The sequence below is a fragment of the Pleurodeles waltl genome, chromosome 7 (assembly GCF_031143425.1).
Source record: "Pleurodeles waltl isolate 20211129_DDA chromosome 7, aPleWal1.hap1.20221129, whole genome shotgun sequence".
In the NCBI taxonomy this organism is placed as follows: domain Eukaryota; kingdom Metazoa; phylum Chordata; class Amphibia; order Caudata; family Salamandridae; genus Pleurodeles; species Pleurodeles waltl.
Window position 1 is genome coordinate 1,496,548,881 of NC_090446.1, and position 13,639 is coordinate 1,496,562,519.

The window sequence follows — 13,639 nt, forward strand, 5'->3', positions numbered from 1 at the left end:
GGGAGAAGCTTCTAGAGGTTTCCCATTGAAGTGCACAGGTTTCCTACCGCCCTTACCCTGATTAACTACAAGGGGTATGCAGCTCTTTTTATAGAGGATAGACATAGCCTATTCAAGTGTAAGTAGGTCTGTGCCTTGCTCCAACAACTCATCCTGCCAGTGATAGCCCATCCAGCCACACCTAAGCTCTCTATTTTGTGTGGCTGTCTAGAAGGAATACACAAAACCCAGCTGCCAGCTACACCCAGTCATATGACCCAGAGACAGGCCGCAGGCACTAAATGGCTGAGCCAGGAAAAATGCCAATTTCCTAAAAGTGGAATTTTCAAAATTGTAATTTAAAATCTGGCTTTACCAAAAGAGAAGATTTTTCATTACAAATCCAAAGACACCAAACATGAATGGTGACTTGTTTCCATTTGGAAGGTACTGTTTTTTAAAGATAATAAAGTAACTCAAATGCTATCTAATGTGTGTGGTAGGCCTTGCAGTAGTGAAAAATGAGTTTTGGAGTTTTTTTACTACCAGGACATGTAAAACTTAAAAGTACATGTCCAACCTCTTTAAATACACTGTAGCCTACCCTCAAGGCGGTCAATGGCCAACCCTAGGGGTGACATATATGTATTAAAAAGGATGGTTTAGGTCTGGAAAAGATTTATTTTGCAAAGTCGAATGGCAGTTTAAAACTGCACATACAGGGTGCAGTTTCAGGCCTGAAACATGTTTAAAAGGCTACATAAGTGGGTCGCACAATCAGTACTGTGGCCCACTAGCAGCATTCAATTTACAGGTCCTGGGTACATGTAGTACCACGTTACTAGGGACCTATAATTAAATTAAATATGGCAATTGTGGATAAGCCAATGTTATCATGTTTTAAGGAATGAGCACAAGCCCTTTGTCCCTGGTTAGCAGTGGTAAAGTGCACGGGGTCCTAAGGCCAGCAAAAATTAGATCAGCAAAAATTAAGTAAGAAGACAAAATGTTTGGGGGAATATCAGACCACCCTAACACTGACAGGTCTAACAGTACCCATCTCTTTACAGGCAGCCCCATAAATTGTTTTACAGTAGGAGAGAGGCAAAATGAGCATCTGTAGTCTGAATATTCTGACATCTTCTGCATTCTGATTGACAGTATCAACCTACATTAAAATCATGCCATGACCTACCACTACATTATAATATATGCTATTCTTAAACAGCCATGGCACCTCCACAACAACGGAGGAGCATCGCCCCTCTGGCTAAGAGCCAGCAGATGAAAAATGAACCGATAGCTTACTATAGTCTTAATTATCATCTGCTGGCTTACCCAGCATGTGAAGAGAGAGGCAGGGCTGGGACAGGGGAAGGAGGCGAGAGTGCACCTAAGTGCACACTTACGTTTCTCCAACCCAGCTGTCTCGAACAGCCAGACTGGAGAAACTGCACAGACCCGAGTGCAGTGTCTAAACGGCAGTCGAAGCCGCTCAGACCAATCCTGATGCTACTTTCATGCTAGGATTAGCATGAATGCAGCGCCAGGATTGATGGGGAGCCTCTGCTTGTGTCCCAGTAAATGCTGGGACACCAGAACAGGAGCAAGGTGGCAGGAGGCAGCAGCGGCAGGAGGCGACAAGAGCAGTACAAGGTTTTTATTTTTTTGGTTGTTTCCCCCGTCCCCGTCGCCCCCCTCGCCCCCTTTTGACATTTGCGACAGCCACTGCTTTTCTTAACTCCACCTATACTTCTTTATAGTGGTAAGTATAATTAAAATGAAGAATAGTACTAATATACTTACCTTACAATTTAGTGCTACGTTGATGTAGTGTATGTGATATTATTGTCATGTGATATATTGGATGTCATATAGTCACCTCCCACCAAGGCAGTGAGGTAAAGACTGTTATAGAGTGCTAACTCTAAGGCACAGTGGCCAAATAATGGTTTTAGTCTTTGAGGAGGGAAGTATCTTTCTGAAGACTTTGCACTAGTCATTGTTATGGGCATTTAAGAAGAGGTTGGTATAAACTTTTACCCCAATTTGTTTCCTTTTGCGTTGATGCACTATTATCAAGAGCACTGATATGAAAGAACTCATGAATACAAATGCAACTTTAAGAACTCCATGGCCTCTTTGACACCCATTAGTGCAGTTTTATTTGATCCATTTTCAGACAGTTGTGCAAATCTACAGGCTGACTGAGATGATGTCATACCATAAGCAGTCATGGGAAGTGGCAAAGCCCGAAGCATGAATATAAGAGAACATCTGTTTCCGGCAAGCAGACGTCCTGGTAGATGACTTAAACAGCAAGTGCCTTGTGCACAGTCATATGTGAAGGAAAGCACCCCGCTCTCATCATCACAGCACGACACAGCACAAAGCCATGGGAGAATGGTAGCACCAAACTGTGCAACACCGTTGATGGAAATAACTGCTTGTTTTTTTCAGGTGGCTTCAAATTATTACAATCCACATTGGTAAAGGCAGTGTTTGCAAACTCCAAAGATGGTGGCAACATACAAGTCATGCCCACCATAAAGCAAAGGGTCAAAATTCCATACCAGCAAAGGATGTGCATGGGGTGGGTCCTCTTCTCGTTCTTAATACATACTGTTTGGTATTGGTCAAAAAAGACAACTGAGATGCCCTGCTTGCCCTTTGAACCCCAAGTGCTGACAGAGATCTGACTGACATATACCACCACACCTGCCACCGGAGGCGAGGCTCAGTCCTAGAGAAGTGCCTGTGTTCACGAGGAGACTTCCAAGTGGATACAACTAGGACTCTTGACTAAATGTGTCAGGCAGAGATATGGACCACTCACTTCCTGAGCATCAAAAAACAAAGCTGAGTGTCACTCGGGAGGAAAGGAATTGGACAACCAAGGGAACCCAGACACAGACGCAGAAAACCAAAACGATCTGCGACCTCATCCCCAGCTATCAGTGAGATTGAAGAATTATATGACATGAACGGTTTTTGTGGTTTCAGCTTCGAGTAGCGAATGGAGCTACTATGATGGCCTTCACATGGTTATTAGGTACAGTAAAAGCCCATTTAGTGACCGCATGGAAAAAACATAAATATTATGGAGGTTGTGGAACTACTGGTACATCAACATTCATAACAAAATCAATTATGAGATCCCCTCTGTCTTTTTGTCCCTTAAACCAGTGTTTTCCTGTACCTTGTTTTCCGTTCCCCATAGGAGTCATCCAATGGTCTCTTTCTTCACCAGCATCCTCTCCAATGGTCTCTTTTCCTGCCAGGATCATCTCCAATGTTCTCTTTCTCCACCACAATCATATCTGAGGTTCTCTTTCCTCAATGTTCACTGTTGCTTGAATCCCTGACCCCTGAGAGCCATTATTCTTTGGCCATTGTGTCTCAGGCTTTCTGGAAAATATGTATGGATGAAGGGAGGCAGGCACAGACAGGTAGACCTATGATCAGGCTTCTCAGAGATAACCCGGCAGAGCAAGGCACAGATCACTTACTTTCCTCAGTTCTTTGTGTGAGTAGCATAGCCAGTACAGTTTTTTTCCTCTGCATTTGTCGTTCACATATCTACCTAGGTTGTCAGAAATCTGTCTGTGTACCAGGGCCCTTGTGATGTCGCTGGGCTAGCTAAAGCTCAGAGTGGCAACTTTCTAGAAGTTGCTTATTTTTAATAGTGGCATTATATTCGACTTGGGAATTAGGTCAGGTTTAATGTCATGATTAATTTGACACCTTACATGACCCAGTTCGGTAGTCCCATTCAGGAGTTAACTGGGTTGGTATGCCATCAAGTACCCTGTGTTAGCCAATGGTGCTACTAACGTTATCCACAGCAAAACAATTTGGAAGTGTTGCTATTAGGACATCAAAAATATCTCCCTGCCATAGGGCTCTATACTCCTTCCTTAGAGGAGGCAAATATAATGTGAAGGGATGTTGTGGCTTTGCCATTGGAGTGAATGGCAAAGTTAAACCGGCTGTGAAAACACTGTCCTTCCAGACTGCAGTGGCCCATGGACTAATAAGTAAGTCAGTACTTGCCAATTGGGTGTATGCAATTCAACATGCAGTTTGTATAGAGTCAGAACATTGGGACTGAGGTCTGGTTATCAGGTTTCAGTACACTCTCAGAGTCCAAAAAAAAGGAGCATCAGTCCAAAAATGTGGGGGTGAACATGCAAAAAGGGGCATTTCCTTACTGGCTCATAAACATGTGAGGAAGGGCTCAACAACATTAATGAGAGGGCCCACAAATATGAAGGGGAGGATCTCATAAACATGAAGGGGGAGGGCTCATGAACATGAATGGGAGTTGCTCATAGGCATTAATCAGAGGGGAGCATACATATGAAGAGGAGGAGCTCATAAAGATGAAGAGGAGGGGCTCATTAACATGAAGGTGAGGGGCTAAAAAATGAAGAAGAGGACCTCATAAACACGAAGAAGAGGTGTGCGTGGGCATGAAGGAGAGGGTTTAGAAGCATGAAGGAGAGGGCTCGTAATCCTGAGGGAAAGGGGTCCATAGACATGAATGGGTAAGGCTAATAGACATTAAGGCGAGGGCCCCAGCGACACCAGGGTGAAGAGCATATAAAACCAAGGGATGGGTTTGCAGAACAAAGGAGACCTGGTGATCCTACAGAATGTGTATTTCTTGCGCTGTAGTGAAAGGGAAGGCTCCATAAGGGGAGGGCACTGCTGATGACGTACGATTGTGATGCATGTAACTGTCCTAGTTCCTTTCTGTTAGCGGCTGACATCAGCTGTTTCACTCCCAGCTGTGAAGAGGCCCTGCACTAAGGTGTTCTGTAATACTTTCTCTTTCCAGATAAGGACACAGGATATATTCTACTTTCAGGATATCCACACAGGGGACGATCCCCTTTTGTTCATCAAGCCTGTCCGAGACTACCATGGTGGGACCTACCTCTGTGAGATCATACTGGATGAAGACATCATAGCGCGAATGTTCTTCTATTTAAATGGTAAGCCCCAAGTGAGAGCCAAGCTGGCCTGACTCACACAAGCTATGGCCGGACCCAAATATGTGAGGTTATGCTGGATGATGATGTCATGCAGGATGAGGACATCATGGCGTGAATGTTCTTCTATTTAAATGGTAAGCCCAAGGTGACACCCAAGCTAGCCTGACTCGCCCAGGCTATGGTCAGACCTAAATCTGTGAGGTTATGCTGGATGATGACATCATTGCAGGATAATGACATCACAGCACAAATGTTCTTCCACATAAATGGTATTCCACAAGTGACAGCCAAGCTGGCTTGACTCACCCAGGCTATGGTCAGACCTAAATCTGTGATGTCATGCTGGATGATGACATCAGTGAGGGATGATGACATCATAGCTTTATGTTCTTCTACCTAAATGATAAACCCCAAGTGACAGCCAAGCTGGCCTGATTCGCCCAGGCTACAAACAGACCTTAATATGTGATGTCATCCTGGATGATGACGTCAGAGCAGGATGATGGCATCATAGCACCAATGTTCTCCTATTTAAGTGGTAAGCCCCAGGTGACAGCCAAAGTGGCCTGCCTCACCCAGGCTGTGGTCAGACCTAAATCTGTGAGGACGTGCTGGATAATGACATCGTAGTGGGATGATGACATCATAGTGCGAATGCTCTTCTTTTTAAATGGTAAGCCCCAGGAGACAGCCAAGCTGGCCAGACTCGCCCAGGCTATGGTCAGATCTAAATCTGTGAGGTCATGCTGGATGGTGATATCATAGCGGGATGATGACATCATAGCGCAAAATGTTCTTCTTTTTAAATGGTAAGCCCCAAGTGAGAGCCAAGCTAGCCTGACTCGCCCAGGCTATGGTCAGACCTAAATCTGTGAGGTTATGCTGGATGATGATATCATGCGGGATGATGTCATCACTACGTGAATGTTCTTCTACTTAAATGGTAAGCCCCAGGTGACAGCCAAGCTGGCCTGACTCGGCCAGGCTATGGTCAGGCCTAAATCTGTGAGGTCATACTGGATGATGACATCATTGCAGGATGATGACATCACAGCACAAATGTTCTTCCACATAAATGGTATTCCACAAGTGACAGCCAAGCTGGCTTGACTCACCCAGGCTATGGTCAGACCTAAATCTGTGATGTCATGCTGGATGATGAGATCAGTGAGGGATGATGACATCATAGCTTTATGTTCTTCTACCTAAATGATAAACCCCAAGTGACAGCCAAGCTGGCCTGATTCACCCAGGCTACAAACAGACCTAAATATGTGATGTCATACTGGATGATGACATCATTGCAGGATGATGACATCACAGCACAAATGTTCTTCCACATAAATGGTATTCCACAAGTGACAGCCAAGCTGGCCTGATTCGCCCAGGCTATGGTCAGACCTAAATCTTTGAGGTCATGCTGGATGGTGATATCATAGCGGGATGATGACATCATAGCGCAAATGTGCTTCTTTTTAAATGGTAAACCGCAAGTGACAGCCAAGCTGGCCTGACTCGCCCAGGCTATAGTCAGACCTAAATCTGTGAGGTCATGCTAGATGATGACATCATAGCACGAATGTCCTTGCACACCTTTTATTGTAAGCCTTAAATGATGATTTTCAATTAGGCCTAACAGGGCACTCACTGCATGCTTACTTTCTGTAGTTCACACTCCTTGGACCAGATTTACTAATTTTTCATGCAAAGTGATGAGTTGCTTAAAGGGGGAAAATGCAGTCCCATGCAACATGAACAAAAGCGTGGCCTCCCTCTGCTCTCATCCCCTGTGCTAGTGCACAAACAGGCGGCCTTGCGTTATGCACTGCCTTGCAACATGGTGCAGAGGTACGTGTGCGCTGCGTAGCATAGTACTGGTACTCGAAGCACGCCCGTCCAGTACAGCTCCTCTGTAGGAATACTCAGAAGGTCCCTCTGCACGTTTGCTGTGTGTTGCAGCACACATGCAATGCTTTGTTTGTTCGAGAAGTAAACACATTTCTCTTTGCTTGCATCTGCTTCAAGAAGGCACACGCTTTTGATGCCTGCTAGCTTAGTAGACTCGGCTTTGCGTCAAAACCTGTGGGTGGTAGTATTATTCTGCCCCAGTAACACCCCCTTGTGCAATGTTTAGTGGTTCAAAGCTGTGTTTGCTCTGTAAAAGGTTTAATTTTCTTGCACACAGTACCTTGTATGCTGGAGGCTGAATAGCCTGCACTGTTGTGCATTGTTCTGCTTTGCTTTGCAGCATTGCATATTCTAAGCCATTGTGGGCCCTTGTTCTTCAGCTAGGCCCTCAGCAACATATATGAGGCTGAGAAGAGGGTGGGTACAGGGCATGCAATGTCACTTCCACTTCCCTTGGCATTGGTGCCCATGCCACAGATGGCAATCAAACTGGCCTGATTCGTGTAGATTACAGTGGGGCACTGCCACGCGCAATCTCAGACCACAAACTACATGATGGAAGAAGGCCACATGCCACTACGTGCCCCTAGAGCTACAGTCATAGTGGTGGTGATGAGAAACCTTCTCCAGCTGACAAAGGGGATGGAGGACCTGCATGGCCTGGTCTTTGCTCTATGACTACTTGCTAGTGTTCAACAACATGATGAAGCCTTGTTGGACTCAAGCTGCTGGTATAGTATGGTATAGTGAGCTCTGGTCAAACCCTCGTGTCATACAGCAACACACAAAGATAAACACATATATTTCAGCGCTGCATGTAACTAGCAGAACAGCCACACTGCCACCGCAACCTCTCATGCAGTTAGCACAGTGTTCAAGGCTCCACTGATGACAGCGTGCAGCTCTCCAACACAACTGAACACAACTGGAGAGCCACAACACTGAGTCCACCACCTGAAGACTCAAGACAACACATCAAATCCATGCCTCCAAACCAAATGCATGCTGAACAGCAGAACACACTAAATGCAACACGCAGCATTCTCACACCGCGTCAGAGGTCATGTAAGTGACAATGGGTCACTTCTCAACGGAAATTTACACCAACAATACCATATTCAATCTGTTTGACGCACCGTTGAGTAATCATCACACAGCCACCACCACACAGGCCGACTCAGGCAAGTCCTAAGCGCACAAACTTCACTGCTGTACCTAGACTACATAACACCCTCCAATGCACCCCACAGTGGTGACCGCTCTACCGGACATCATGCTTGCCTAATATGACACGGGGCTGTGAGAAAATGTCACCCTCGAGAGACATTTATTTATTTATTTATTTATAGTATTTTTAAAGTGCTACCATCACTCCTGAAGGGATGCTCTGGGGGTAGGATCAGGAATGCCTGGCACCACAAAACCAGAGGAAATAGCCAACTCTTCATTCTCTTTCGAAACCTAAGAAGGTCAGGGATGAGACAACGGTCTAGTCATTGCTGCTAAATGACTGAAAGAGCATCCACCCATTCTCGTTCTTCTGATACGCTTGGCTCTCACCATAGCTAAATAGCAGATCATAGGGCCCTTGTGGGCTTGTAGATGACTTTATTGTGTGAAAGGATAGGTCCACTTCCATAGAGTGCTCTGTGAACATGAGAAAGCAGTTTAAATTTAGCCTACTTACATACAGAGAGCCAACGCAATGTGTTCAAACAGGCGAGTACTATTACATATCAATCTAGTAGCTGTGATCTGGACGGATTGTATTTGGGAGAATAGGAGATCAGCCATTCCAAGATATAAGGCATCTATATAATCCAACCTGCTCATGATCAGGGCCTGGGTAATTGCCCTACGCCAGTCTACTGGGATCCAACGGAAAAGCTTCCACAGCATCTGGAGTAGCCCAAGACACTTGCCACATGTTGCATTGACCTGATCTTGCATAAATAAGGTATCTTCTATTAGAAATCCAAGATTCCTGGCTACCTTCTTTGGTTTGGGTGCAGAACCTAAGGGCTATGGCCACCTAGAGTTGTCTCAGAGTTTGCTAGCTCCACCAAAAAGTAGTATTTCAGTTTCTTCTGTGTTAAGCTTTAAACAGTGGACTGCATGCAAGTGGCAACCTCAGAGAGGCAGCCTATGAGGTTGTCTCATGTCTCTCCCTGTTTCTCTCCTATAGAGATGACAAGCTGAGTGTCATCAGCTTATGAGACGTTCTCAAAACCCCATCCCTTGACAATGTGCGCTAATGCAGGCCCAATGGGCCATATTTATGAAGGCCCTAGCACTACCTTGTGCCACATTAGTGTCATATTTTTATGCTAATGTGGCGTTAGGTTGGCAAAAACGCTGCGCCATATTTACAAAGTGGTGCAATGGATGCATTGTGTCACTTTGTAAACCCTTACACCACATTATGCATGCGCAGGTATAATGTATGCAAGGGGGGCGTTTCGGCATTAGGAGGCCCAGAAAAATGGCACAGTGGAATCTATGAAATTCCACTGCGCCATTTTTAGCATCATTTTTAATGCCTGCCTAAGGCAGTCATTAAACTGAGGCTCTCATTGTTTTTAATGGGCCTCCTTTCACTTTTCAGGATAAGCATCAACATTTTTGGCGCTAATGCAAAGCGCCAAACTAGCATCAAAATTTATGATGTTCGTTCCCTAACGTGTGCCATATCATAAATACGCCGCACACATGGTGTCGTTAGGTGCCGGAAGGGGGAGGCGCAGATAAAGTGGTACATCACTCTGAAGTGCCACTTTTTCATAAATGTGTCCCATAAAGATTAAACAAGGAGGGGCTGAGTGAGGAGCCCTGAGGAGCCCCACACTTGGGAGTACCATAGTTTGACCTGAAGAGGGGCATCTGAACCGACTGGAACCTGCAACCAGCTGTTAAAGACCTCCCTCAGCCCACTCAAACCCCACCATATGCACCGACCAAAAGGACATAAAACACAGCATTTTCATATTTTTACAAAGTGATATACAGTAAATAACACAATAATCTCATCCTCATCCAATCTCCATGTTCCTTCTCTGGAGCTGCTGTTGCCATCTAGAGTGTAGTCCCTCTTTCAATGCCGGGTCTTATATCATCATTTCATATTTAAGATATCATTGCAAAGTTTACTCGGTTCCTATGTTATGGGTTTGGTTCTGCTAAATGTGTTGCTGAAATGCTTTATAAATGTTTTGTTTGTCAAATTTTGCCATGTGATGTATAGTATCCTGGGTGTATTTGCTATTTTCCTTCTGTCGATTTTACGACACTCTACCACATTTTTTATTTGTTGAAGCTATAAAATAAATACATTAAAATGAAATAATGAACAGGTTCTTTGTCTTGCCAGGGCTATAGTCGAAGAATAGGAGTTTTATGGTACAGGTGTGAAACTTTAACTTGCCTTGGTGCAGTGGCATCAGCTGCACCCACCGTTCTGCTCGGTGCCAACCATGCATTCATTTGAGCCCATCCATGACATGTGAAGCCTCATGTGCATGCCTGGCCCCCGGGTCGAGGATTTCTCATTAGCCTCCTCGGTGACAGCACTTTGCATTTCTTATCTACCTGAAAGCCGTTCTCAGGACTTCAGGGAGCTGCGTTGGTGCAACTCCTTTGTCTCGGTCTCATCACGTGATATCTAGCTCTGTACATAAAAATTATACATGTGTGTCTTGTTTCTGTTTGTGCAGCTTATACTCATTTGTCTCCCACTTGTGTGATTCTTAGATATATTTTTCTTTTGTTAACAAAGATGTTTACACTTTTGTTGGTGTATGGACAGATTTTCTTTAACATAGGTCAGTACAGAGGGCACTTACACATGTGATAAACTCGGAAAACTAGAACGCCCTTGCACATTATGGACAATCCCAAACATGTTTATGGTGTCTCCATGCTAGGCATTCCATAACATAGACCCTATAGCTAATATTATCCTGGTGGACCTCCCACTTCTGGACTTGGAGGACTTCAGTGCTCATCAAGTTTACATTCAGTGGGACATAAGTGAATTGAATACATCAACCTTGCAATGGTATCTGTGGTCCTCCCTTCCAATGGGATAAACAGAGAATATTCAAACTTTTGACTCTGAATTAGCCTCTTTTCTATTTGAAGACGTCTACGTATGGTTTCCAAATGTAGTTTCTTTTACTCATTCAGTCTGGCATTCAAAGGTGCTTGGTCAGATCAGTATTACCAGATAAAATATGCTTGTATCGTGAGCGACATAGCAGAGCCTGGCAATCCAGGGAGCCTACTGACAGTTCAATGTGACCTGCTCCAAGAGACATGGGTCTTCCAAATGACTACATATGCTTCACCGACACCCACCAGCCAGTAATGAGCTCCAACATGGGCTGAGCATCTCGCATACAATTAGTTTCAGAAACTAGAAAACATCCCCTCATTCTACCAGCCATCAATATTATGTAGCAGCTGGGCCTTTCATTTGCAAATCCCACCCCAAGGCCCATTAATATATCTCGGCTGTATCCGTGTCCTCCTCCCCTGATGTCCTATGCACTGTTTGCTGCTTTTGTGACATATCATTCAGGATCATTCGTGCATGCAGAGGTAGTTGGCAGAGGTAGTTGGCACATGAGAGCTGCCTAAATGCCTGAGACAGGCGCGGTGGAACTTGTGCCCAAGTCAGATCAAAGGGGACATGTCTACTAAGCATTTTAATGATTGCAAAAGTTCAGATTTGGACTTAAAGTGCTTTTACTTATGTACTAATCCCTTTCCGACTCCTAAAATGGAATCCTGAATGGATACTGTTTAGGGCCAAATTTATCAAGGTTTTTCAAAACCTAAGGGACATTTATCAAGCCACTCAAGGCACATTGTCTAGCCCTGCCTACGTTGATAAATCTGGAGTAATGCAATACAGTGCAAATCGCTGCCTTGCGTTACTCTTCCCCAGGGCGGCATTCCATGGGTGGAGCGTGGGTGTCACCAGCGTCTAGCCATGACTTTTGGCACATTGCCAGATTCACCATTAATGGTAGACCTGGGAATGCGTAAAAAATGTTACGCCTCCCCAGGTGAAGCGTAACAAAGAGAAACATCTCTATTTTCCCTTGTGCTTTCATCTTTCTACGTGTGCCGCGTTGGGAATTACCAGTGATTTGCCCCGAGCCAATGCTGGGACTTGAACCTGGTTCCCTAGAGCCACAGATGGCAGCTATGCCCATCAGGCCGCATCCATATTTCTCAATGTATGTGTGAAATGCATACACAATTGGGATGATTGTGTATGGTTATTTATAGTGAGCACCTTCTCTGAAGAAATAAATGGCTTTGTGTAGTAAAACAAAAAGCAGAAGGAATACCGTAAGGTTCACCCAAAGTCTAGCTTGGCAATACTTGCAAGGGCTTGTTTAGGGACTGGGCTCAGGGACATAGTTCAGCACGTTTGCACCAGTGGTGCTGGAATTATATTCAGAGTAACATTAATGTCACATCACTGAAGTCATAGGGATTGTGAAAACTCCAGCATCACACAGAGTGTTCCAAATGTACTCAGCAGGAGAGTGGTAAGAGTGTAGTTTGGAGCTGGTGGGGCATTTTTGTAGCACACTGTTGCAAATATATAACTAAAGCATTATGTAGTAGCACGCTGGTTTTTTACAGACAGCACATTTTCCACTGAATTTGCACAGAGAATTAGTTTTACTGATAAAACTATATAGCACACAGATTATAATATGTGTAAATTGAGTTTTAGTGAATATTTATCATTTGCACATCACCGTGTAAAAATAAAATAGAAATCTTACTATTGGTGGGATATTTTAAATTATTCTTTATGAAATTATATGTAGCAGTTAACATAAATATATTGTAATTAACTATTATATTTAATTAAATGAGTTAATGTGCTAAACCATTTTAGTTTAATAGTTTTACGTTTATAATAATTTAAACTACCTTACATTTATATTTTGTATTAAAATATGTTTCATAATTTTGTTTAAACAATCAAAGTCATTACTATTTTCCCTCTACTTTCCCATAGGGAGATTTCACCACGGATCTCTACCTGCTTGTGAAAGGTTACTAATAACTTTGGACTTGTACATTCTGTTGTAAGAGGCTCCTTTGCGGTGTGGAGACAAGTTACTCTACACTTAATTGTAAATCCTGCCTTAGGAATGGTGAATAACAAAAAAGTATAGATTTACACCTATGTAAGTAGAAGATGTCCATGTCAGTAAATCTTCTCATATACATTTACCTGTGTGAACCAAGCTAGTTTAGTAGCACCACCCATCTTTTCAAAATATTAGAATGCAACATTGCCTAATGAGTACCTACTCCCTAGAAAGCACAGTAATATCTTCCTTCCTAACACTTAATATATCGTAACTTGTGAGTTTCAGCCCTATAAGGGCAATAGGAACTGAATGGGGGTGGTAATACCTGTGGTGGGGTCCGCACTGACCTCCCTTGCATCAGTTATTATTCACCAATGATGCAGTCATGGATACATGCAATCACACCCGTCTTACCAATATTTTCGTCAGTGTCCATGGTTTAGCTCCATAGCCAGTCATCCACCATGTTCGGTGGGACTGGTAACATTTCTTCATTCGATCCATTGAGGCTGTCCATCTCAGAATCTGTGCTCGCTGATTCTGTGACTGCTTCTCCATTGGTCACCAGACGGAGTACCTCGCCTTGGTAAGAGCATCCTCTCTTTCCCTCCTGACTTGGTCTAAAGGAGGTCTGCC